Below are 26,834 nucleotides of genomic sequence, written 5' to 3'. Positions count from 1 at the left end.
TGTATCGTGGAAGTTTCTATGGGAAGTCATGCGCTGGAAAGGTATAGGGAGTGGATATATCACAGCTATAAAAACTTTATATGTAGCCCCAAAAGCTAGAATTTGCATTGCTGGTTTGGAATCAGATACTATCTTAATCTCTAGGGGGACTAGACAAGGGTGTCCATGTTCCCCCTTGCTCTTTGCTCTATATATTGATTCTTTCTTGCTGAGATTAGAAGAATGCAAAAATATTCAACCTCTATTATATCATGGAGAAACATATAAGGTGTTTGCATATGCTGATGATGTAGCTATAGTGACAAGCAACATGGAGGAAGCTATTAAGGCAATAGAAATAGAGGCAAGAGAGTTCGGAAAATACTCCGGATATAAGCTGAACTCAGATAAAACACAAATAGTATGTTCTGGGCACGTTTCACTAGTAGATAGACGATTGGTATCTGAAGCAGTGTATTTGGGGGTGAAGATTACATCAGTGGTTAATCGGTTGGTGGAAATTAATTTTATCCCATTATTAAATAGAATAAAGAGGGATTTAGACCGAATGCATAATTTGCACTTATCGCTAGAGGGTCGCTGCAATGTATTGAAAATGATGGTTCTGCCAAAAATCCTATATTTATTTCGGGCTATTCCCCTTGAAGTTGATAAAAAATGGCTTAAAAGATTGGAAAAGATGGGGAATAATTTTTTATGGGGATATGCTAAAACGAGAAGGGCAATGAAGTATATGACACTTCCCAAAGATCGAGGCGGGTGGTCAGTCCCTAATTTTACACTGTATTACTACGCCTGTTGTCTTCAACATATGGATGAACTTATAAGGGGAAGTTTTAAGGGTAATGAAGAAGTAAAATCAACCCCTATTTATACTATGATGGCGGGTGGGGAGGCAAGTGGTTGGTTATCAAAATTTAAGGAACCAAGTTACTTTTAAAAAGTAAGATTTAAGCCTTTTTTGTCCGCCTTCAAGGTTTGGGCTCAGATAAAACGGAGTATGGGACTGGGAAAGATTACGGCTTATACACCAGTGAAATTTTCAGCTATCCCAAATCATATCTTTAGGGATCCCATACTAGATTTTTGGCGTTCTAGGGGAATAAATAAAGTCGGAGACTTGTATTGTAAATCCGGTTGTAAATCATTTACGGATCTGCAGTCTCAATTTGGCTTACCTAAGACCCATTTTTAAAAAATTTTGCAAATACGAAATTTTTTACAGTCTCAGAAGAGCGTTACAGTACAGTTGTTGGAGATCCCGGTAGTTGAGGCTGTTAAAAATGGGGCAAAGATTGGCAAGTTATATAAGTTACTAACAGAGTTACAAGTAGATGATATGGCACAACAGAATGAGCGATGGATTGCACGATTTGGGGTGGCTGGAGAGTGGGTGGACCAATCCTTAGCCATGGCTGAGACAACATTTCTATCAGCTAATTTGAAAACCCAGCATTACAAAACACTGATGGACTTATATTATACTCCAGCAAAACTGAAAAAGTGGGGGATATCCTCTGGAAGCTGCAATCGATGTGGGGAAGTTGAAGCTGAGATAATGCATATGTTTTTTGTATGCCCAATGTTGCAGGGAATATTAAATGAGATAGAGGTATTCCTTAAGAAGATCACGCATTGTAATATTCAGGTTACTGTTATGCTGGTAGTATTGGGAGTCGTGGACTCATCTGAAAGTATGGAACCTGCACGGTATAAAATAAGGCGATTTTTATTTTTGTCCATGGCAATATACCGCTTATGTATTGCTACAGATTGGCTCAAAAAAGAACCCCCCACGTTTGAGAATTGGCGCTCTAGATTGCTTACCATCTATAATACTGAATTAAGTCTTTATAAGTTAAAGGGTCATAAGAAGAGACATAGAGGAGAACGAATGTGGGCACCACTGACTAGATGGTTGGAATATCAAGACACAGTTTAAAAAAAAAAAAAAAAAAAAAACGCTAATTGTTTCGATATGTGATATATATAACTGATGTTTTTTTAAAGGTCTTCTTTCTCCCGTTGTTTTGTTTACTTTACTTTCTTCGCACGGATATATTATGTCTTCTTCTTTTTTTTCTCATGTAACCCCCTCCCTCCGACATATTAAAATAAAAAAAAAATAAAAAGAAAAATAAAAAAAAAGACAACAGCCACAGCAGTCAAGTGTGAGGGCATAACATCCTGGGTCCATACCTCACACACCAAGAAGGCCACTGGCCAAAAGACGACCAGCCGCCAACAAAGTTGCCGACAGGAGTAATGCCAACTTCACCACAGCGGTACAACCTTCGTTCAACAAGCGCCACCAGCCAACACTGACGGAACTGCTCGTGCTACACTCCCACGGGAGTCGGAGAGTGTAAACGGGTTCCCCAGTACATCAGAACATTGTTCTTGGACTGCTCGTGCTGCAACCCCATAGGAGTCGGAGGGTGAAAGCGGGTCCTCAAGACACCAGGATATTCTTTCAGGACTGCTCGTGCTACTCTCCACAGGAGTCGGAGAGTCAAGCAAGGCCACTTAAGTATTAAAGACATCAGGATATAAACGAACAGAATACTAAAAGTCCGCTAGAAAAATTTGCACCAAGAGGTACAGATCCCAGTCCTACGGAAGCGGCTGGTCACTAGGATCAGTGCGGCTTGTAGCCCCATTGGGAGGTGCCTCTTCCAATTAGGAATACAGCAAAAATAGGACAAAAGGGCCATCCCTCTGGTCAGTGGACTATCGCATCCAACTCCCTTAGAACTGGACATTGGGATTCATCCCTTTATACTCTGCATAACTACAAGTGTCAAATAGCATTCGGCGTCACCCTGAAAATATACCGAAGGAATAGACTTCTAGTGTTGCACTCCTACAGGAATAAGGAGGTACCAAAGGTTACATACCAATAGAACTGTTTCAAGTGCTAGCCACATCCGACCACACCCTATAAGGGACATGGATTTCAGATTACAACATAAGAAAAAGGAGCAGAAGAAGTGGCCCGTGGTGGTCACAGCATTACTCACCCCGGTAGTGGCTATAGTACTAACAACAATCCTGATAGTATATAAAGACGACATACATATTCCATGGCTCGACCAGGAACACTACATCCCCAAAAATGGCCAAGGTGAAAGAACAACCGGTGGTGAGAACAACAATATCTCAAAAAAACATGAGAGGGTGGAGGATAAAACAAAATGGGTCAAATACACAAAATGGAAAGAAGATGGAGAAGATTATAAGGACAATACATTTGTGCAAATGGTATCAATGTACAAAGAACTAGCAAATGTGTCTGATTGTTATATATGTACCCACCTACCGACCACTAGCCAGGAGAAAAGAAATTACACTCAGATGCCCCTCACAGAATTCGTGGCATGTAACATATTAGATAATATGTTAGGGGGAAATTTAAAAGAAATGAGAACAAGGAAAAGGGAAAAGGAGAGAATAAGAGAAAATATAAAAATAGGAGAAATGAGGAGAAAAAGGGATGACTATGGTTTGGAAGACGAACCTTATGTAGGAAATATGCAAGAAAAATTGGTAGAAAGAGTGTCAAATAAATTGAAGGAAGAAGATAAAAGGAGAAGAAATAAGTGTAGGAGATTAGATCCGAAGAAAGGAGAAGGGAATTTATTGAATACATTTACAACAGAAAGAGGGAAGGTTTACACTGAAAGGGATCATGGCTCAGAACAACGTATACCATGCCTGGCCCTAGATACAGAAATAAAGGCACCATGGTGTTTCAAATACTCAAGAGGTAACGCAGACACTAGCAACAACGGAATTGATGTGGGACATAGTATTTGCAATACAACATTGAGCCTGGACTACAAAAGAAATGACACAACAGGCTTGTCAATAGGCCTGACACCTGCCAAAGGAATATTTATTATATGTGGGACATCAGCATTTTTTAAATTGCCAGCAGGATGGCAAGGTACCTGCTACCTAGCATTCGTGCTACCAAAAATGGTGAATAGAACAGAATTACAGAAAGGGGAAAAGAGAACACTTGGCAGGGTGCGCAGGAAGAGGACACCAACATGGGTGGATGAGGTAATAGCAATAGAGGGGATCATAGTGACGCCATTAGGGATAGCACACTCGCAATATGAAATTCCCAGATTGGCTGAATTAGTGGAAGGGCTAGCCAGCAACACCGCAGCCGCCTTAGGGAACATCACCGAGGAACTCACAGACATGAGGGCAGTTGTAATCCAGAATAGGCTTGCATTAGACACCATCCTGGCAAAGGAGGGAGGGGCCTGTGCAGTGATCCATCAGGAATGCTGCGTGTATATACCGGATAACAGTGGGAATATAAGAACGGAAATAGAGGAAATAAAGGAGGTAGAAGAAGGAGCTGGGAAAGTGGCAGATGGGACAGACGTTGGAGGACTGCTGGATCGAATAGCAGCATGGTTCAGGGGTTGGGGTACCTTGTTGGTAGAGGTACTAGCAATAGGGATTGTGGCACTGATAACGATATGTGTGCTCATACCAGTTTGTCCATCCTTCCTGGCCATACTCTTGAAAAAAACTTGTCACCAGAAACCCACACATTACCGAAAAAAAAGATATAAGGATGACAACAGGGACAAACAAGAGTTAGAAATGAGAACAATATACCATGACCCTTAGATTTGTCATTGAGTGTCAGAGGGCGGAATGTGGAATCACATTTTACAGTTCTTAGGTATGCTATGCCTGGTGGCCCCTGTGATACACAATGACAATCTCGGCACAGGCCCATCATTAAATAAAGAGGCCTACAAATGTAATTCGCTACTGCTAGGAACACATTATGTTGCAAGGCTTGCGCTCCGAACAGCCATCATGAAATATCATTGTCATTGCATGCTAGCTGAAGCAATCTCCCTTCTGGAAAGTACCAGTCTGAGTACGTAATGTTCTCAAGTTCTGTCACAAGATGGACCATGTGATATTAGGCACGTAGGCCACCTTGTGTAAAATCCTTTTCTATGCTTTTTGTTACTATATATGGTATGATAGGAAAAACTACCTTCAGACATAATGGAGAAATAGCCATACGTCAATCATACGTCAATGCCAAAGAACCAATAATACGCTGAATTATGTTTGTGGTTTAATACTATAAAAGATCATGTATTACTTCCTTGTATTGGGCTGCTCCTGTACATTAGTACAGAGCATCCTCCATGTACAAGTCTTTCTATTCCTATCTCTAATAAATCCTTTATGTTTATCTAGAAGAGCTGGCTAACGGTCGTTTTTATCTGGATCGGTGTTGAATAATTAGGCTTCTACAGGTTCTTGGGTGTTTGTAGTCAGCTGGTGGGTCTGGGGTTTGAAGCTATTGTGGATTTCTTCTATCTTTCGACGGAAGTGGGTTGCGAGTGAATTGCAGAACTCCTGTGATGGCAGGGGTTCGTTGGAGAAGGTCCTGGGGGAGGAGAGCTCATTGACGATGCCGAAGAGTTCTTTACTGTTGTGAGAGTTGGCATTGATGCAGTTTTTGAAGTGGGTCCTTTTGGTGGTGCGGATCAGTTGGTGATGTTTGCGTAGGGCATCTTTGAAAGCAATGTGGTTGGAGTTGGTAGAGTCAAGGTGCCAGGTTTTTTCCATTCTGCGACATAGCCGTTTGGATTCCTGTAGTTCTGGGGTGAACCAGCTGGCCTTGATTCTGTGGGAGGTGTTTGGTTTTTTTTGAACGGTGCAAGGGTGTTGGCGCAATCTTCTATCAGGCGATGCAGGTTGGTGGTGGCTATGTTGGGGTCCGGGTCCCAGGGGGTGGGGCCCGGGCGAGAGTGGGGATCAGTTGATCTGTTGATATTTTGCATCGGGGGTTGTGTGCGGTGGTGGTGAGTGATTGGTTTTTGTTAGGAAAAGTGGATGCAGCGGTGGTCTGTCCAACTGAGTTCGGTGGTGTGGCTGAAAGAGACGTGGTTGCTGGCTGAGAAAATGAGGTCGAGTGTGTGGCCTGTGGAGTGGGTGGGTGTAGTGACGAGTTACTTGAGGCCGAAGTTGGCGAGGTTGGCGATTAGGTTGGTGGTGTTGATATTGTTGTTATTTTCTACGTGGAAGTTTAGATTACCAAGGAAGATGTAGTCTGTTGAGGCGAGGGCTTGGGAGCTGATGGCATTGGCGATGTCATCACAGAACTGCAGTCTGGGTCCAGGAGGTCTGTAGACCAGTGTTCCTCTGAGTGTGTTGTTGGCGTTGATGTGGATTTTGAAGTGGAGGTGCTCGGCGGAGTTGATTGTGTTGTGGGAGTTGGTGGAGACTCTTATGGTGTTTTTGTGGACTAAGGCAATTCCTCCTCCTGGTCTGTTGATTCGGTCTCTTCTGGTGATCTTGTAGTTTTCTGGTATGGCTATGGCTACGTCTGGTTCTGAGACCGAATTCATCCAGGTTTCGGTGAGGAATGCGATGTCGGGCGAGTATGTGGTCAGGAGGTCCCAGAGATCAATTGCATGTTTGTGGACGGAGCGGGTGTTAAGTAGGATGCATCTTAGGCGGTTGTCTGTTTTAATTTGGAGTTTGGAGGTTAGGTTGCAGGTGAAATTGCAGGAGAAGGGTCCTTTGGTGCACGTCGGTGTGGACTGGAAGCAGATGAAGGAGCGTCCTGGATTAAGGGCGTGGAGTTCGTTGGCAGTGTAAAGGTGTTTGGTGGCACGGGAGGCGTGTTGGCCAGGGGGTCTGGCGCTGGGTGCTGTCTTGGCGCGGACGGGCGCAGACAGGCTTGCCTTTGGCGCGCCTTTGGTGCATCAGCGGCGCGTCTGCGCTGTGGCCGGCATAAGAGGGGAGGTGGGAGGGAGTGGCAGCTGGGAGGAGGGAGGGAAACCTCCAATGGGAGTGCATGGGGCGGGGGCAGCAGGAGTCAGGAGCGGGAAGAGCTCCGAGGAGGAGGGAGCGGGGTGGGGCCTTCGGGGAGAGGAGAAGCCAAGAAGCCCAAACAAGCCCAGACAAGCCCAAACAAGCCCAAACAAGCCCAAACAAGCCCAAAACAATGGCAGCACTTACCGGAGCAGTGGTGAGGAGGAAGCGACCTGCCTGCAAGGATGGAGGGTCAGAGGTTACTCTGACCACAATCCTAGTCAGGGTAAGTCACAAACAATCCAAATGATCCTGTGCCCACACTGTGGTAGCTTGCACTGAGCAGTCAGGCTTAACTTAGAAGTCAATGTGTAAAGTATTTGTGCAATAAATCATACAATAACACAGTGAGAACACCACAAAAAGACACCACACAGGTTTAGAAAAATATAGGATATTTATCTGATTGAATTAAGGTCAAAACAATCAAGATTTGACAATCACAAGTTGAAATATCACTTTTGTATTGATAAGTAGAGTCTTTAGTTCTTAACTCCTTCGCTGCCAGTCCTTTTCCCACTCGAGTGGCAGGCCTTTTTTTGGCTATTTGGAGCAGTTCGCGCTTAAGCCCTCGTAGCTTTTTGTCCACATAAACTACCCACGCCAAATTTGCGTCCTTTTTTACAACATCCTCGACGAAGAAATGAGCCAAAATACAGTGACTTTTTTTTTTTTTTATGGGAAAAAGGGCTGCAGAAGAAAGGCTTGTGTTTTTTTTTTTTTTTTTTTTACCTGAAAATGGCATCAACAAAGCGTTTATGGTGCTAAAATTACCATCTTCCCAGCTTTCAGGAACAGGCAGACTTGAATCAGAAAAACACATTTTTCAACACAATTCTGGCATTTTACTGGGAAATACCCAATTTTTACTATATTTTGTGCTTTTAGCCGCCCTCAAGTTAGCAACAGAAATGGCTATGAAACCAATGATGGATCCCTGTAAGCAAAACATTTCAGAAAAGTTTAAAAAAATCTGAATTCAGCAAGGGGTAATTTGTGTAGATCCTACAAGATTTTCCTACAGAAAATAACAGCTGAAATAAAAAAATATTGAAATTGAGGTGAAAAAAACAGTAATTTTTCTCCATGTTTTATCTGTAACTTTTTCCTGCAATGTCAGATTTTCAAAAGTAATATACCGTTACATCTGCTGGACTCGTCTGGTTGTGGGGATATATAGGGCTTGTAGATTAATCAAGAACTCTATGTACGCAGAGCCAATAAAGGAGCTGCACCTTGCAATGGGTTTTCATTCTATACCGGGTATACAGCAATTCATTTGCTTAAATATAAAGAGTGACAAATAGGTATCAAAAACACCTTTGTATTTCTAAAATGGGCACAAGATAAGGTGTTGAGAAGCAGTGGTTATTTGTGCATTACTGAATTCCGGGGTGCCCATACTAGCATGTGAATTACAGGGCATTTCTCAAATAGACGTCTATTTTACACACTGTCTTACATTTGGAAGGAAACAATGTAGAGAAAACAAGTGCCAATAACACATGTTTTGCTATTTCAAGTTCCCCCAAGTCTCCCAATAAAAATGGTACCTCACTTGCATGGGCAGGCCTAATGCTCACTACAGAAAATGCAACATGGACACATCACATTTTTACATTGAAATTCTGACGTGTTTTTTACAAAGTGCCTAGCTGTAGATTTTGGCCCCTGGCTCAGGCGGCACCTAGGGAAACCTACAAAATGTGTGCATTTTTTTAAAACTAGACACCTATGGAAATCCACGATGGGGAGATTTGTGGGGCTCTCACCAGGTTCTGTTACCAGACTCCTTTGCAAACCTCAAAATGTGGCTAAAAAAACACTTTTTCCTTATATTTTAGTGACAGAAAGTTCTGGAATCTGAGAAGAGCCACAAACATCCTTCCAACCAGCGTTCCCCCAAGTCTCCCAATAAAGATGGTACCTCACTTGTGTGGGTAGACTTAGCGCCCGTGACAGGAAATGCCCCAAAACACAACGTGGACACATCACATTTTCCCAAACAAAACAGACCTGTTTTATTGCAAAGTGCTTAGCTGTGGATTTTGGTCTCTAGCTTAGCCGCCACCTAGGGAAACCTACCAAACCTGTGCATTTTTTTAAACCAGACACCTAGGAGAATCCAAGATGGGGTGACATGTGAGGCTCTCACCAGGTTCTGTTACCCAGAATCTGTTGCAAACCTCAAAATCTGGCCAAAAACACACTTTTTCCTCACATTTCAGAAAGTTCTGGAATCTGAGAGGAGCCACAAATGTCCTTCCACCCAGTGTTCCCCCAAGTCTCCTGATAAAAATGGTACCTCACTTGTGTGGGTAGGCCTAGTGTGCATGATAGGAAATGCCCCAAAACACAATTTGGACACATCACATTTTCCCAAAGATAAAAGACCTGTTTTTTGCAAAGTGCCTAGCTGTGGATTTTGGCCGCAAGCTCAGCCGGCACCTAGGGAAACCTACCAAACATGTGCATTTTTTAAAACTAGACAGCTAGGGGAATCCAAGAATGGGTGATTTGTGGGCTCCCACCAGGTTCTGTTACGCATAATCCTTTGCAAACCTCAAAATTTGGCTCCAAAAAACGTTTTTTCCTCACATTTCGGTGACACAAAGTTCTTGAATCTGAGAGGAGTCCTTCCACCCAGTGTTCCCCCAAGTGTCCCGATAAAAATGGTACCTCACTTGTGTGGGTAGGCCTAGTGCCCACAAAAGGAAATGCCCCAAAACACTATGTAGACACATCAAAATTATCAAATACTAACCTACCTTCTTTTTGGGAGGGGGGACCTGCGTTTTTGGTACTGGGCTCAGCAGCCATATAGGGAAACCTACCAAATCCAACAATTTCTGAAAACTAGACACCCAAGGGAATCCAGGGAGGTGTGACTTGCGTGGATCCCCCAATGTTTTCTTACCCAGGATCTGCAGCAAACCTCAAATTTAGCTAAAAAAAATAAATTTCCCCCACTTTTCTGTGAGGGATCACCTCACTAGGATAAATTTCCTACCACTCAATGTTCCCCTCAGTCTCACGGTAAGAATGATACCTCACTTGTGTAGGTGGGCCAAGTGCCTGTGACAGGGAAGAACATGTTGACATTGAGGGGGAACGAAAGCGGTTGAAAAAGGGCAGTTTAAAAAACAAAATCATTTTTAGGCTGACCCGTGGGGCAAATTTTTCATAGGTATAGATGAGACAATGCTGGGTGGTAGGAAGTGGATTTCTTCAGATTCTGGAAAGTTCCATCACAAAAATGTGGAAAAAAAAGTGTGATTTCCAGCAAAGTTGTAGGTTTGCAGGGCATTGTGGGTCAGAAAATGGTGCGGGTGTATATGAAGCACACCACCCTGGACTCTCCCACAAGTTTAGTTTTCAGATGTGTCTTAGTCTTGTGGATTTTTCTACATGGCAGCATGCCAAAGTCCAAAAAGTGCAGCCCTCACCATTACAAGTGGGACGATTTTGAGAGTTAGGCAAGCGCTCATGGCCCAAATGTAAAACCAAAACCCCAAAAAATCAAATGTCCTCTTGTTTGCCATGGGAGAAGATATTTTAGTGTGCAGGGGGAGAGCTGAAAGACTGCTACCCCCTTCACTTGGGGTGGGGGCATAACCATGCCCATGCTGGTTGGTAGCCACCACCACACTATTTTTTAAAATTTTTAATTCCCTTGCATCTAGTAGACTTTCTGCCTCACCAAGGTGTGGATCAAGGGTAATTGCCCCATCTGCCCACTGGTGGGAAGAACAACTTTGTCCCCATTTATTTGGGGTTGTGGTATGGCCATACCCCACCCACTTATTTTGAAAAAAAATCTTCCCTGATCTCTGGTGGGCTTTCTGCCTCCCTTGGGGGCAGATTGGCCTTCCAAAAATAGGCCGATCTGCACCCTTTGGGGGCATAAATGGCCAACAGTAATGTGCCTCCATGGGGAGTGACCCTTACCCAAGGGGCTGCCCCCCCAAACAAAACACACACTGACACACACACCAATCCCTGGTGCCTAAGTGGTTTCTGCCCCCGGGGGCAGAAATGGCCTCAAATAAATTTGCCCCCCCCCCCCAGAGGAGCGACCCTTGCCTAAGGGGTCGCTCCCTTTGCATGAAAATGGTGCAAAAAAAAATCCCCGGTGCCTAGTGGTTTCTGCCCCCCTTGGGTGCATATCGGCCTAGTAAAAATAGGCCAATCTGCCCCCAAGGGGGGCAGAAATGGCCTAAAATAAATTTTCTTCCCAGGGGAACAACCCTTGCCTATGGGGTCACTCCCCTTGCGTGAAATTGACACAAAAAATAAAAATCTCTGGTGTCTAGTGGTTTCTGCCCCCCTTGGGGGCAGATTAGACTAATAGAAATAGGACAGAAATGGCCTAAATACAATTTGCCCCCCAGAGGAGCCACCCTTGCTTAAGAAGTCGCTCCCCGCATATAAAAAAATTAAGTAAACACAAAATAAAATCGCATTGCAATCGGGCAGCAGAAATGCTTGCAGAGACATGAAAGGAAAGGAAAGATCTTTCCATTCTTTTCATGCCTCTGCCTGCCCCCTCCTCCGTAGCAGAAGAGAATTGCTGAGCATTTCTCTTCCGCATCGCTTTGGAAGCATGCTTCCAGCGCAAAGGGAGGTGATTTCTGATGAGGTCAGCACGCTGACGTCATCAGACGTCACTGGGGAGGGCAGGGGGGGCGAGGTGGAAGTGGAAGCGATTCCCTTTCCATCCCTGACAGGGGGTGTGGGTGTGAAGACCACGAGGTGGTCTTGTTCCAGGCACACGGGTACAGTATGTGAGCCCGAGACCACCTCGTCCCAGGCGCCATATGGGTTAAAAGCAACAATTGTCTCTTGCAAGCACAAAGTACTTGGTTTGCCTCAAAATTGCACGCAAGAAGACCTCAGAGGAGGAGATGTGTGGAAAAAGGTAGGTTTTTTCAGGGCGCACACAGATGTGTGAGGCTTAAATTCTCTTTGTGATGAGGGGTCTTTTTGATGGCCAGAGACAATGCGTGGAAATCCTGGGCATGCTGGGAGAAGTCACAGCTGTTGCTTCAATCAGGTGGGTGATGTGGCAGAATTTCTGCCACACAGCTGGTGCTGCATCGATTCCTCTTGCAGCAAGTCAGGCTGCCTCATTCCAGCTTGACAATGCGTCATTCCGGTAGGCTGCGTGTCAGAGCTCCACTCGTCATTCTGGTTCAGCGATGCAGTGGTTTTCTCAGCACTGGACAAGCTGTGCATCAGTTCTGGCAGGCTGTGCATTGATTTTCACCACACAAGGAGTTTTCTTGCAGAGATGAATTCTTTTTTGGCCCTGAGACTTCAAAAACAGGAGGCAAGCTCAATCCAAGCACTTGGAGAGCACTTCTCAGCAGAGCCAGAGGCCAGCAAGGTAGCAGGCAACAGCAAGGCAGCAGTCCTTTACAGCAAAGCAGTCCAGGTGAGTCCTTTGGTCAGTGAGGCAGCTTCTATTGGCAGGTTGCAGGTTCTGGTGTAGAATATCTGTCCCAAGAAGTGTCTAGTTTGATAGGGTCAGGGAGCCAGTTTATATACTCAAAAGTGCCTTTGAAGTGGGGAGACTTCAAAGAGTGGTTTTGAAGTGCACAATGTCCCCATTCAGTACAACCTTCTGCCAAGGTCCCAGTAGGTGGTTTGGCAGTCCTTTGTGTGAAGGCAGGCCACTGTCCTTTGAAATGTAAGTCTCAGGCCCTCCACCCTTCCAGCCCAGGAAGACACATTCAGTATGCAAATGTGTACAGGTGTGATTGAGCATCCTGTGTTTGTGGTTGTCCCAGTGAAATGCACAAGAGAGCTGTCAACCAGCCCAGCCCGGACGTGAATTGGAGACAGGCTGTAAGGCACATAAGGATTTAAGTGCAGAGAAATGTTCACCATTCTGGCCATACTAAATATGACCAGTTTACCCCTTTCCAATCAGAATCTACCACTCAAACAGTTTATGAGGGTAGTCTTAATGTTAGTCTATAAAAGGAGCAGGCCTCACAGCAGTGGAAACAAATTTAGGAATTTACCACTACCAGGACATATAAAATACACAGATATATGTCCTGCCTTTTACCCACAAAGCACCCTGCCCTCTGGGTTACCAAGGGCCTACCTTAGGGGTGACTTATATTTAGAAAAAGGGGAGTTTTACAGCTTGGCAAGTAATTTTAAATGCCAAGTCAAAGTGGCAGTGAAACTGCACGCACAGGCTTGCAATGGCAGGCCTGAGACATGGTTAAGGGGCTACTTATGTGGGTGGCATAATCAGTGCTGCAGGCCCACTATTAGCAATTAACTTACAGGCCCCGGACACATGTGGTGCACTTCACTAGGGATTTACAGATAAATTCAATTTGCCAATTGGGTATGAACCAATGTCACCATGTTTTAAGGGAAAGAGCATGTTCACTTTGGAACTGGTTAGCAGTGGTAAAGTGCGCAGAGTCCTAAAACCAGCAAAAACAGTGTCAAAAAGTGGAGGGAGGCAGGCAAAAAGTTGGGGGTGACCACCCGAAAGGCTGTCATGTCTAGCACCCATGCATTGCCTCATTAAATGTAATGGCTAAAATGTGAGAAGGGTGTGATTCCCTGAGATCATACTATATCATTCCTCTTTTTTATTGTGCCAATTCTAAGCAATGATTAACGTCTTCCGTGATCATTCTATTCTGTGAAGGATCTCATTTGAGCAATCTATGTTGAACAATTTCTCCTTCAAAGATGTTCTCCATATACCTACCTGTACCCTTTTATCCAAAAACTAAATTTTAAAATGTTCACACCATTTACTTCAGACACTATCTTCTGCTAACCTTAATTTCCAACAAAGTTTTTACAGTTTTCAATGTGGTATAACAAATATCTTAGGTTTCACAGTAAATCTTTTTACTTTAGCAATTGGAAATAGAAAGGCATTATGGGGGGTCATTACGACCACGCCGGTCAGCGTTAAATTGGCGGAAAGTACCGCCAACAGGCTGGTGGTACTTACCGCCATATTATGACATTGTACCACTCAGACCACCACGGCAGTAACAGCCGCTGGGCTGGAGATATCCATCTCCAGCCTGGCCGCCGCCATTGTTCCACCTGAGGGATTATGATCCCTCCTAACTCCATGGTTTCCATGGCATTTGTAATGCCACGAAAACCATCGCGGTAGGCCATATCGGTGACAGGGAATTCCTTCCCTGTCACTGATAGGGGTCTTTCCCCCTTCCTCTCCAGTTACCCCCACCTCCCCTACTTCTCCAAACACCCCCCCTACATTCACACCCCCATTCACACACACACCCATTCCCACATGCTAACACGCATGCAGACATCCATTCACACACACACATCTGCCCACACTTTCAAACATACACACAGAGATGCATTCACATAACACAACATAAATGCACTCACACCTTCATACATGCAAACACATTCAACACGCAACACACACCCACATACATGCACACACAAACATTGACACACCCCCCGCACACACACTCAACACCCCACAACCCCCTTCCCCTGTCGGAGACCCAACTTACCTGGATGCAGGGGGTCCTCCGGCAAGACATGGTACGGGGCGCTGCTACCGCCAGCAGAACACCACCAGACCGTATTATTGATCATAATATGGCTGGCAGTGGTCAGCTGGCATGTAGGGCAGTCAACCGTAGTGCATGCCATCCAGGGGAGGGCATCCCAGCTGAAGCAATGCAATGCATTCCTGGAGGGCATCCACGGTGGAGTGGCGGCCCAACAGAGACCTTTCCAGGCTCTGGCCTCCTCTCTGATGGCAGCCATTGTCCCTGTTCCTACTGTCCCCCCTCCAACTACCAGTAGCACAGTCAAACACAGGCAGCACACTTCAGGCCACAAGCACTCACACAAACAACAGATAGTTGCACACACAACAACATTCACTGCCTCCACTGTCTCCCCCTCCTCCTCCTCCTCCCTCACAGTCACACCCGCACTCACACCTCCATGCACTGCTTCAACAGCCAGCACCATCATTACCACAGCAAGCAGCACACACACCTCACTAGCAGACACCTCTACAAAATCCATCCACGCATCCCCTGTGTCCTCTCCTACCCTTTGTGTCCCCCCCGAAGGGACACAAACACAGGCACTTAGAAACCCAACAGCCGTCCACCTCACATCAGCACACTGCCCATGCACCTGCACCCAAGTCTAGCAGACGTACTCCTCCAACAACCATTCCCTCAACCTCCACTCCTATCCCTACTCCCTCATCCCGCCCAACCATCCCTAAGAAGCTTTTCCTTGCCCAGCTTGACCTCTTCCCTCCTCCTCCACCCCCGTCCTTCCCGTAAGAGCATGGACCCAACAACCCAGCCCAGCACTTCAGCCAAACAGTCCACAGGGACAGTGGAGGCACCTGCTAGTTGTGGAGGCAAGAAAGTGAAGGATCCCACTCCACCAGCCAGGAAAGGAAAGAATCCCACTCCACCAGCCAGGAAAGGGAAGGATCCCACTCTACCAGCCAGGAAAGTGAAGGATCCCACTCCACCAGACAGGAAAGTGAAGGATCCCACTCCACCAGCCAGGAAAGGGAAGTATCCCACTCCACCAGCCAGGAAAGTGAAGGATCCCACTCCACCAGCCAGGAAAGAGAAAGATTCCACTCCATCAGCCAGGAGGGGTAAGGTACCCACTCAACCACCAATGACAGCAACGGATCCCACTCAACCACCAATGACAGAAGAGGTTCCCACTCAACCACCAACGAGAGTAATGGTTCCCACTCAACCACCAATGAAAGGCAAGAAGCCCTTACCTCCAGCTGAGACACAACAGCCCTCACCTCCAGCAGAGGCTGCCCAGGGGACACCTCCACCTGCTGAGATACAGCAGCCCTCACCTCCAGCAGAGGCTGCCTAGGAGTCACCTCCCCAGCAGAGACACAGCAGACCTAGGGGGTCATTCCGACCCTGGCGGTAAATACCGCCAGGGCCGGGGTCCGCGGGAGCACCGCCAACAGGCTGGCGGTTCCCGCTTGGTGGGTGGCTCCCGCCGCCCGCCAAGCTTGGAATGACCCCCCTAACCTCCAGCAGAGGCTGCCCAGGGGACACCTCTGTAGGAGGCTGGACTGGCTTGTAGTGAGTACCAAGGGGTACTTGCACCTTGCACCAGGCCCAGTTATCCCTTATTAGTGTATAGGGTGTCTAGCAGCTTAGGCTGATAGATAATGGTAGCTTAGCAGAGCAGCTTAGGCTGAACTAGGAGACGTGTGAAGCTACTACAGTACCACTTAGTGTCATATGCACAATATCATAAGAAAACACAATACACAGTTATACTAAAAATAAAGGTACTTTATTTTTATGACAATATGCCAAAGTATCTTAGAGTGTACCCTCAGTGAGAGGATAGGAAATATACACAAGATATATATACACAATAGCAAAAATATGCAGTATAGTCTTAGAAAACAGTGCAAACAATGTATAGTTACAATAGGATGCAATGGGGAAACATAGGGATAGGGGCAACACAAACCATATACTCCAGAAGTGGAATGCGAACCACGAATGGACCCCAAACCTATGTGACCTTGTAGAGGGTCGCTGGGACTATTAGAAAATAGTGAGAGTTAGAAAAATAACCCTCCCCAAGACCCTGAAAAGTGAGTGCAAAGTGCACTAAAGTTCCCCTAAGGACAAAAGAGTCGTGTTAGAGGAATAATGCAGGAAAGACACAAACCAGCAATGCAACAACTGTGGATTTCCAATCTAGGGTACCTGTGGAACAAGGGGACCAAGTCCAAAAGTCACAAGCAAGTCGCAGATGCCCAGGAAATGCCAGCTGCGGGTGCAAAGAAGCTTCGACTGGACAGAAGAAGCGGAGGTTTCTGCAGGAACGAAAAGGGCTAGAGACTTCCCCTTTGGTGGACGGATCCCTCTTGCTTCGGAGAGTCGTACAGAAGTGTTTTCCCGCCGGAAAGACGCCAACAAGCCTTGCTACACGCAAATTTTGCGTTTGGCGTTTTTGGACGCTGCTGGGGCCCAGGAGGGACCAGGAGGTAGCAAATTGGACCTACAGAGAGAGGAGACGTCGTGCAAGAAAAAGAGCCCTCACTGAAGCAGGTAGCACCCGGAGAAGTGCCAGAAACAGGCACTACGAGGATGCGTGAAACGGTGCTCGCCGAAGTTGCACAAAGGAGTCCCACGTCGCCGGAGACCAACTTAGAAAGTCGTGCAATGCAGGTTAGAGTGCCGTGGACCCAGGCTTGGCTGTGCACAAAGGATTTCCACCGGAAGTGCACAGGGGCCAGAGTAGCTGCAAAGTCGCGGTTCCCAGCAATGCGGCCCAGCGAGGTGAGGCAAGGACTTACCTCCACCAAACTTGGGCTGAAGAGTCACTGGACTGTGGGGGTTACTTGGACAGCGTCGATGGATTCGAGGGACCTCGCTCGTCGTGCTGAGAGGAGACCCAAGGGACCGGTAATGCAGCTTTTTGGTGCCTGCGGTTGCAGGGGGAAGATTCCGTCGACCCACGGGAGATTTCTTCGGAGCTTCTGGTGCAGAGAGGAGGCAGACTACCCCCACAGCATGCACAAGCAGGAAAACAGTCGAGAAGGCGGCAGGATCAGCGTTACAGAGTTGCAGTAGTCGTCTTTGCTACTATGTTGCAGGTTTGCAGGCTTCCAGCGCAGTCAGCGGTCGATTCCTTATCAGAAGGTGAAGAGGGAGATGCAGAGGAACTCGGCTGAGCTCATGCATTCGTTATCTAAAGTTTCCCCAGAGACAGAGACCCTAAATAGCCAGAAAAGAGGGTTTGGCTACCTAGGAGAGAGGAAAGGCTACTAACACCTGAAGGAGCCTATCAGCAGGAGTCTCTGACGTCACCTGGTGGCACTGGCCACTCAGAGCAGTCCAGTGTGCCAGCAGCACCTCTGTTTCCAAGATGGCAGAGGTCTGGAGCACACTGGAGGAGCTCTGGACACCTCCCAGGGGAGGTGCAGGTCAGGGGAGTGGTCACTCCCCTTTCCTTTGTCCAGTTTCGCGCCAGAGCAGGGGCTAAGGGGTCCCTGAACCGGTGTAGACTGGCTTATGCAGAATTGGGCACATCTGTGCCCAACAAAGCATTTCCAGAGGCTGGGGGAGGCTACTCCTCCCCTGCCTTCACACCATTTTCCAAAGGGAGAGGGTGTCACACCCTCTCTCAGAGGAAGTTCTTTGTTCTGCCATCCTGGGCCAGGCCGGCTGGACCCCAGGAGGGCAGCTGCCTGTCTGAGGGGTTGGCAGCAGCAGCAGCTGCAGTGAAACCCCAGGAAGGGCAGTCTGGCAGTACCAGGGTCTGTGCTACAGACCACTGGGATCATGGAATTGTACCAACAATGCCAGGATGGCATAGAGGGGGCAATTCCATGATCATAGACATGTTACATGGCCATATTCGGAGTTACCATGGTGAAGCTACATATAGGTAGTGACCTATATGTAGTGCACGCGTGTAATGGTGTCCCCGCACTCACAAAGTTCAGTGAATTGGCTCTGAACAATGTGGGGGCACCTTGGCTAGTGCCAGGGTGCCCTCACACTAAGTAACTTTGCACCTAACCTTTACCAGGTAAAGGTTAGACATATAGGTGACTTATAAGTTACTTAAGTGCAGTGTAAAATGGCTGTGAAATAACGTGGACGTTATTTCACTCAGGCTGCAGTGGCAGGCCTGTGTAAGAATTGTCAGAGCTCCCTATGGGTGGCAAAAGAAATGCTGCAGCCCATAGGGATCTCCTGGAACCCCAATACCCTGGGTACCTCAGTACCATATACTAGGGAATTATAAGGGTGTTCCAGTAAGCCAATGTAAATTGGTAAAAATGGTCACTAGCCTGTTAGTGACAATTTGAAAGTAATGAGAGAGCATAACCACTGAGGTTCTGGTTAGCAGAGCCTCAGTGAGACAGTTAGGCACCACACAGGGAACATATACATGCACACCTATGAGCACTGGGGCCCTGTGTGACAGCGTCCCAGTGACACATACATATAGGCCACAAACCTATGAGCACTGGGGTCCTGACTAGCAGGATCCCAGTGACACATAACAACCATACTGAAAACATGGTGTTTTCACTATGAGCACTGAGGCCTGGCCATCAGGATCCCAGTGAGACAGTGAAAACAGTGACAAACACCCTGACATACACTCACAAACAGGCCAAAAGTGGGGGTAACAAGGCTAGAATGAGGCTACCTTCTCACACAACCCCCCTCCAAACGAAGGACAATAAGGCTAACCTTGGCCAGTTGAGACTTTTTTGTCAAAGTGGTGATAAGTAGCGAGTAGCTCTGCAATAGACTGGTTACTCTCTTTATCATCCACTATATGGTTACTTCCCTGTGGGGATGTAAACCACCCTGTTTGAAGTTTTTTAGCTAAGCAACAATGTGAAGATGTATTTTCAGAGTTTCTATCAGTAAGTTTTAGTTTAGAGCAGTGGGAATTGTCCACTGAACCTATTCGTAGTGATGGAAATGCCAGACAGGGATGCTGTCTCAGAAAAGCCATAGCTGGGCAAAAACTTTGTCCATATGGCTGGAAGAGAGAACAGGGATGCTGTTTCTCTTGGGTTGGAGCAGGGCAGGGATGCTGTCCTATCAGCTCCACACTAGGGCAGGGATGCTGTCCTAAGTGTTGTGAGGCAGTGCAGAGTTTCTGCACTAAAGTTTCTCTGGGAGGGTTGGAGGGATGCTCCATGTTAACTAAAATGGTGCTCTTTTTCTCACCAATGTTAGTTATCCCACAGAGAGGTACTTCCACCTCAGGGAGTCCAGCTTTGCCAGCTGATGATTCCCTTGGAACAGGTGCCACCCCAGGAGAGGTTTCTCCCACCACAGGAATAGTATCCTGAATGGTAGGGTGGTTAGGGGATATCCTTTTTACCTGTTGATGGAGAGGGATCCTGAGTTTTCAGGCCTTCTCTCCTTTGCTTTTTCATTTCACTTGAAATGAGAGGGAACAATTCCTCAGGGATGCCCAGCATGGCTGCATGGGCATAAAACTCTACATCAGCCCAACCTGAGGCCTCTAGGTCATTACCTAAGAGACAGTCTACAGGTAAGCTAGGTGATACCACACCTGCTTAGGGCCAGTAACTCCACCCCAACTAAACTGAATTATAGCTAAGGGAAGAAACTTAGTGGAGTTATGGACATCAATAATCTTATACTGTTGTCCAATGATGTGTTGTTCAGAAGGCACTAGGTTTTCAGTCACCAAAGTGAAACTGGCACCTGTGTCCCTGTAGGCCAAGGCCTCAACACCATTTATTGAAACTGTCTGCCTGTACTTATCCATTGTAAGGGGACAAGCAGCCAGTGTGGCAAGGCCAGTGCCACTAGGTGTGACAGAAACTGTCTTGGGACTGATTACATCAGTTTCCACTATGGACCCATAAGTGAACCCAACTACACCCTTTGCTTGACTGTTGCCAGCAGTCCCACCACTAGTACCACTACTGCTAGGGGCACTAGAGCTTGATGTATTAGTGGTGGTAGGCTCAGGGGGTTTACCTGGACAGGACTTATCCCCTGGCCTATGGCCTCTGTTTTTACACACAAAGCACCAAGGCTTTTTAATGTGTGCAGGTTGGGAAGAAGAGGAAGAATTTGTTTTATCCCCACCCTCTGAAGAGTGTTTAAGATTTGAAGTGGGATCTTTGGTTTTACCCTTATCCCCATGCTTATCTTGAGATTTTTCACCATCTTTCTTCTTATTGCCATCTTTGTCACCCCCTGTATGAACTTTTCTGTTCACCCTTGTTCTGACCCATTTGTCTGCCTTCTTTCCCAAATCTTGGGGAGAGGTCAGATCAGAGTCTACCAGGTACTGGTGCAACAAATCAGACACACAATTATTAAGTATATGCTCTCTCAGGATTGTGTTATACAGGCTTTCATAATCAGTAACTTTACTGCCATGTAACCACCCCTCCAAGGCCTTCACTGAATGGTCAATGAAATCAACCCAGTCTTGTGAAGACTCCTTTTTGGTCTCTCTGAACTTTATCCTGTACTGTTCAGTGGTTAAGCCATAACCATCCAGGAGTGCATTCTTAAGAACTGTAAAATTATTGGCATCACTTTCTTTCACAGTAAGGAGTCTATCCCTACCCTTTCCACTAAATGATAGCCATAGGATAGCAGCCCACTGCTTTTGAGGGACATCCTGTACAGCACAGGCCCTCTCAAGTGCAGCAAACCACTTGTTAATGTCATCCCCCTCCTTATAAGGGGGAACTATCTTGTGCAGATTCCTGGAATCATGCTCTTTTGCAGGATGACTATGGGGAATACTGCTGCTGCCACCATGGGTATCTAAACCCAACTTCTGTCTTTCCTTCTCTAATTCTAAAGACTGTCTATCCAAATCCAGCTGTTGCTTCTTGAGCTTCAGTCTGGTTTGTTCCACTCTCAATCTATTGAGCTCCCTTTCTAACAATCTGTCATCAGGGTGGGTGGGAGGGACATTTCTAGATACAGAGGTATGATGGGAATGAACAGAAGGAGACCTGTCCCTTACAGAGGGCACCCTAACAGCTTGGCTACCAGTATAATGTGAGAGCACACCATCAGTATGGTGTGATTCAACCTCTGTACCAACTATGCTAGACTGTCTAGTAATGGGCAGGCTGAGAAGTTTCTTTCCTGAACCTTTTCCTGGGGGAGTCCCTGGATCAGATTGAGAACCATTAGCTACTTTTTCACCAGATTTGGCACTCATGGCCTTATCCTGTACTCTAAGCATCTTAATTAACAGTTCTAAGGAAGGATTCTTCCCTACACTCAAACCTCTCTCTATGCAGAGACTCCTTGCTCCTTTCCAGCTAAGGTGATCATATGCAAGTTTGGACAGTTCAACATTTTTGCCTGTGCCAGACATTTTTTTAGAGAGAGTTAAAGAGATAGAAAAAAAAGAAAAAAGTTTTCAGAACTTTTTGGAAAGACAGAAAAAACTTTTTAAACTTTTAAGAACTTTTTAAAAGTTTAGGAGTACTTTTCAGCACTTAGAAAAGAGTGAAAAGAGGAAATGCTAAACTTTTTGGCTATGTGTATATACACTGACCTTGTTTTGTATATTTTTCTCTTATGAAAAGTACAATGACAAGAGTGGTAAGTAGTCTCAAGCACTTATCCCACCACTGCACAACCAATGTAGGAGGCTGGACTGGCTTGTAGTGAGTACCAAGGGGTACTTGCACCTTGCACCAGGCCCAGTTATCCCTTATTAGTGTATAGGGTGTCTAGCAGCTTAGGCTGATAGATAATGGTAGCTTAGCAGAGCAGCTTAGGCTGAACTAGGAGACGTGTGAAGCTACTACAGTACCACTTAGTGTCATATGCACAATATCATAAGAAAACACAATACACAGTTATACTAAAAATAAAGGTACTTTATTTTTATGACAATATGCCAAAGTATCTTAGAGTGTACCCTCAGTGAGAGGATAGGAAATATACACAAGATATATATACACAATAACAAAAATATGCAGTATAGTCTTAGAAAACAGTGCAAACAATGTATAGTTACAATAGGATGCAATGGGGAAACATAGGGATAGGGGCAACACAAACCATATACTCCAGAAGTGGAATGCGAACCACGAATGGACCCCAAACGTATGTGACCTTGTAGAGGGTCGCTGGGACTATTAGAAAATAGTGAGAGGTAGAAAAATAACCCTCCCCAAGACCCTGAAAAGTGAGTGCAAAGTGCACTAAAGTTCCCCTAAGGACAAAAGAGTCGTGTTAGAGGAATAATGCAGGAAAGACACAAACCAGCAATGCAACAACTGTGGATTTCCAATCTAGGGTACCTGTGGAACAAGGGGACCAAGTCCAAAAGTCACAAGCAAGTCGTAGATGGGCAGATGCCCAGGAAATGCCAGCTGCGGGTGCAAAGAAGCTTCGACTGGACAGAAGAAGCGGAGGTTTCTGCAGGAACGAAAAGGGCTAGAGACTTCCCCTTTGGTGGACGCATCCCGCTTGCCTTGGAGAGTCGTGCAGAAGTGTTTTCCCGCCGGAAAGACGCCAACAAGCCTTGCTACACGCAAATCGTGCGTTTGGCGTTTTTGGACGCTGCTGGGGCCCAGGAGGGACCAGGAGGTCGCAAATTGGACCTGCAGAGAGAAGGGACGTCGAGCAAGACAAAGAGCCCTCACTGAAGCAGGTAGCACCCGGAGAAGTGCCAGAAACAGGCACTACGAGGATGCGTGAAATGGTGCTCGCCGAAGTTGCACAAAGGAGTCCCACGTCGCCGGAGACCAACTTAGAAAGTCGTGCAATGCAGGTTAGAGTGCCGTGGACCCAGGCTTGGCTGTGCACAAAGGATTTCCGCCGGAAGTGCACAGGGGCCGGAGTAGCTGCAAAGTCGCGGTTCCCAGCAATGCGGCCCAGCGAGGTGAGGCAAGGACTTACCTCCACCAAACTTGGGCTGAAGAGTCACTGGACTGTGGGGGTCACTTGGACAGTGTCGCTGGATTCGAGGGACCTCGCTCGTCGTGCTGAGAGGAGACCCAAGGGACCGGTAATGCAGCTTTTTGGTGCCTGCGGTTGCAGGGGGAAGATTCCGTCGACCCACGGGAGATTTCTTCGGAGCTTCTGGTGCAGAGAGGAGGCAGACTACCCCCACAGCATGCACAAGCAGGAAAACAGTCGAGAAGGCGGCAGGATCAGCGTTACAGAGTTGCAGTAGTCGTCTTTGCTACTATGTTGCAGGTTTGCAGGCTTCCAGCGCGGTCAGCGGTCGATTCCTTATCAGAAGGTGAAGAGGGAGATGCAGAGGAACTCGGCTGAGCTCATGCATTCGTTATCTAAAGTTTCCCCAGAGACAGAGACCCTAAATAGCCAGAAAAGAGGGTTTGGCTACCTAGGAGAGAGGAAAGGCTACTAACACCTGAAGGAGCCTATCAGCAGGAGTCTCTGACGTCACCTGGTGGCACTGGCCACTCAGAGCAGTCCAGTGTGCCAGCAGCACCTCTGTTTCCAAGATGGCAGAGGTCTGGAGCACACTGGAGGAGCTCTGGACACCTCCCAGGGGAGGTGCAGGTCAGGGGAGTGGTCACTCCCCTTTCCTTTGTCCAGTTTCGCGCCAGAGCAGGGGCTAAGGGGTCCCTGAAACGGTGTAGACTGGCTTATGCAGAATTGGGCACATCTGTGCCCAACAAAGCATTTCCAGAGGCTGGGGGAGGCTACTCCTCCCCTGCCTTCACACCATTTTCCAAAGGGAGAGGGTGTCACACCCTCTCTCAGAGGAAGTTCTTTGTTCTGCCATCCTGGGCCAGGCCTGGCTGGACCCCAGGAGGGCAGCTGCCTGTCTGAGGGGTTGGCAGCAGCAGCAGCTGCAGTGAAACCCCAGGAAGGGCAGTCTGGCAGTACCAGGGTCTGTGCTACAGACCACTGGGATCATGGAATTGTACCAACAATGCCAGGATGGCATAGAGGGGGCAATTCCATGATCATAGACATGTTACATGGCCATATTCGGAGTTACCATGGTGAAGCTACATATAGGTAGTGACCTATATGTAGTGCACGCGTGTAATGGTGTCCCCGCACTCACAAAGTTCAGTGAATTGGCTCTGAACAATGTGGGGGCACCTTGGCTAGTGCCAGGGTGCCCTCACACTAAGTAACTTTGCACCTAACCTTTACCAGGTAAAGGTTAGACATATAGGTGACTTATAAGTTACTTAAGTGCAGTGTAAAATGGCTGTGAAATAACGTGGACGTTATTTCACTCAGGCTGCAGTGGCAGGCCTGTGTAAGAATTGTCAGAGCTCCCTATGGGTGGCAAAAGAAATGCTGCAGCCCATAGGGATCTCCTGGAACCCCAATACCCTGGGTACCTCAGTACCATATACTAGGGAATTATAAGGGTGTTCCAGTAAGCCAATGTAAATTGGTAAAAATGGTCACTAGCCTGTTAGTGACAATTTGAAAGTAATGAGAGAGCATAACCACTGAGGTTCTGGTTAGCAGAGCCTCAGTGAGACAGTTAGGCACCACACAGGGAACATATACATGCACACCTATGAGCACTGGGGCCCTGTGTGACAGGGTCCCAGTGACACATACATATAGGCCACAAACCTATGAGCACTGGGGTCCTGACTAGCAGGATCCCAGTGACACATAACAACCATACTGAAAACATGGTGTTTTCACTATGAGCACTGAGGCCTGGCCATCAGGATCCCAGTGAGACAGTGAAAACAGTGACAAACACCCTGACATACACTCACAAACAGGCCAAAAGTGGGGGTAACAAGGCTAGAAAGAGGCTACCTTCTCACAACCTCCCCCAGAAGAGACTCAGCAGCCCTCATCTCCAGCAGAAGCTGCCCGGAGACACCTCCCCTAGCAGAGACAATGCAGCCCTCACCTCCAGCAGAGGCTTCCCAGGAGACACCCCCCGAGCAGAGACAATGTAGCCCTCACCTCCAGCAGATGCTGCCCAGGAGACAGCTCCCCACGTGTGTTTGTCTCTCTCCTTTTCCTCCCTCCCTTGTGTGCTAGGTGGCTGTACTCACCGTCATCGTCTTCGTTGGTGTTCCAAGTGGAGCATGGTGTAGAAAAGCTTTGGGAAGATCTGCAGTTCTGGTTCCATGGCAGCATTGATCTTCTCTGAATCTCTAATGGTGAGTCTTTGGTCTTCTGTGTTGTGTTTCCGCCAGGCTTTTGATGGCATTGAAACTGCCCCAGAAATTGTGGCGGTGTGCTGTGTCATAATATGGTGGGAGGTACCCTGTCTTCCGCCTGGATGATGATGGCTAGCGCCGTGGTCAGTGGTGTTTACACCCCGGCGGTTGGTGTGGTACATTTGCTGTCTATGGGAGTTATCACCGCCATGGTCATAATTTGGCGGTAATTGCTGCCAGCCGGTAGGCAGTATTACCAACACTTTAATACTCACCGCCAATGTCATAATGACCACCTAACTTGCCTCAAAAACATTATTTAAAAAAAGTATAATGTAGACTTAGAAAATGCTTTGTGCAGCAGATCATTTGTTTTTACTGTCAAACCAAATCAATAGACATTTTTTAGTGTCAGAAAGGACACAGCAGTGTTATGTCAATATGTATACAGAGCAGGTGTTAAAGGGAGGCTTCTATTGGTTACAATGGCCCCCTGGGTGCTTTGGCAGGCTAGCATAAAAAATTCTGACGCTAGTCCCCTAACTACCGCTATGGTGCAGCGTATTTTAAATACGGCACACATGTGGTGGCATTAAGGGGGCACTAAGGGGCACGAGAAAAGAGATGCTGCACTGTGTGCAGCAACACTTTTCTTAAATATGCCCCTTTGAGTGTTGCTTAGCCCAGAGGCATTTGGCCTTTTGCAGATGGCCAATGGGTAAATACTGAGGGGCATATTTATTCTCTGTTTGCATTGAATTAGTATCATTCTTTTATGCTAATTCAGCACAAAATCAACACCATATTTATATTTTGATGCTAGACCTGTCTAGCGTCAAAATATTGGTGTTAACATCATCTTTTGGGGATGTGAAACCTTGCGTCAATGAGATGCAAGGTAGGAGTTCCCGTCCCAAAAGTGACTCCAAGACCCTAGCGCCATATTTATTCACCCAGGCAAAAATGACTAACTGGAGGGAGGTGGGCTTAGCCCCATTATTTAACACCTGAGTCAAGGCAGGTGTTAGGGGGCCTGTGGACTCATTTCCATGGTCAGACACCATGGAAATAGCCCACTGATGCCCTCCCCAAGTCCCAGTAACACCCCCACCCACACCAGAGGGACACCACAGGATGGGATACCCCATCCTAGGTAAGTAGGGCAATTACAGGTAAGTATTTTTATTATTTTTCAAAGTGCCTTTGGGGGTCCTGAAGCGGGCCCCCCAACTTGGCACTGGGTGCAATGGCCATGCCCAGGAAACCTTTGGATCCTGTGCTGCCCACTTGGGTGGTG

The sequence above is a fragment of the Pleurodeles waltl genome, chromosome 11 (genome assembly GCF_031143425.1).
Source record: "Pleurodeles waltl isolate 20211129_DDA chromosome 11, aPleWal1.hap1.20221129, whole genome shotgun sequence".
In the NCBI taxonomy this organism is placed as follows: domain Eukaryota; kingdom Metazoa; phylum Chordata; class Amphibia; order Caudata; family Salamandridae; genus Pleurodeles; species Pleurodeles waltl.
Note: the sequence above shows the minus strand (reverse complement) of the source record.